Here is a 1,172-nt window from a genome sequence, read left to right as displayed (position 1 = left end):
GTACTTACTTTTATGTTAGGACTTCATAACCTAGATGTTGGCTACTGGAAAATTTAAAAAAAAAAAAACTCATTAAGTTTTGTTTTTCTTTCCTATGTGCCAGGCCCTATACCATAATTCCAAGAAAACAGATGAATTACACACTGTCCCTGGTCAAAAAGAACTCACAGTACAGTAAGAAAGACAAGTAAAGACAGGCAAATGTGGGTTTGAAAGCTCATGTTTGAAACAGGGGCTTCCCAGGTAGCTCAGTGGTAAAAAATCTGACTGCCAATGAAAGAGATGTGTTCAATTCCTGGGTCAGGAAGACTCCCTGGAGGAGGAAATGGCAACTCACTCCATTATACTTGCCTGAATAACCCCCTGGACATAGGAGCCTGGCAGGCTACAGTCCATGAGATCACACAAGAGTAGAACACGATTGAGTGACTAACACTTTCATAGCCATCCAGAGTGGAGAGACTATACTCAATATCTGGTATTCAGGAGGATCTCCAGGATAGCCATATATAATTGGTGATACTAAACTAGCCCTGGAGATAAGTTTACTCGAGATCTACCTTAAGAAACTAAAAACAAATCTTGAGAGGGACAGCCTGATCAAAACATACCTTACTGGCTTGCCAAAACAAACTCACATACTCCTCTCTTTGGTGTGAACTTTTGTGCCCCTCCCTCACTGATCTGTTGAAATCCCAACCCTCACTGATGATGCTATTAGGAAGTAGGACATTTGAGAGGTGCCAAGCTTCCCTGGTGGCTCAGAGGTTAAAGCGTCTGCCTCCAATGCGGGAGATCCCGGGTTCAATCCCTGGGTTGGGAAGATCCCCTGGAGAAGAAAATGGCAACCCACTCCAGTACTCTTGTCTGGAGAATCCCATGGATAGAGGAGCCTGGTATGGTAGCCTACAGTCCATGGGGTTGCAAAGAGTCGGACACGACTGAGCAACTTCACTTTCAAGGTCAAATGAGAGTGGAGCCCTCATGAACGAGTTTACTGTTCTTATAAAAGAGACCCCACAAAAGCCTCTCACCTTTCCATTATGTCAGGTCAGAGCTAGAAGTCACCAGTAATGAACCAGGAGGAAGGGCCTCTCCAGAAAGCAACTCTGCTGGTGCCTTGATCTTGGACTTTCAGTCTCCAGAATTATGAGAAAGAAATTTCCGTTGTT

General features: G+C 44.3%; 1 non-coding gene across 1 annotated transcript; it reads left to right on the top strand.

Annotated features, from left to right (window-relative positions):
- The first annotated feature begins 750 nt into the window (after positions 1 to 750).
- On the top strand, positions 751 to 823 carry TRNAW-CCA (transfer RNA tryptophan (anticodon CCA)). The gene has a single exon. It is a non-coding gene; the product is annotated as a tRNA-Trp (tRNA).
- The last annotated feature ends 349 nt before the right edge of the window (positions 824 to 1,172 follow it).

This window comes from Bos indicus, chromosome 15 (genome assembly GCF_029378745.1).
Source record: "Bos indicus isolate NIAB-ARS_2022 breed Sahiwal x Tharparkar chromosome 15, NIAB-ARS_B.indTharparkar_mat_pri_1.0, whole genome shotgun sequence".
Taxonomy (NCBI): Eukaryota; Metazoa; Chordata; class Mammalia; order Artiodactyla; family Bovidae; genus Bos; species Bos indicus.
This window is presented reverse-complemented; position numbering and strand designations above follow the sequence as displayed.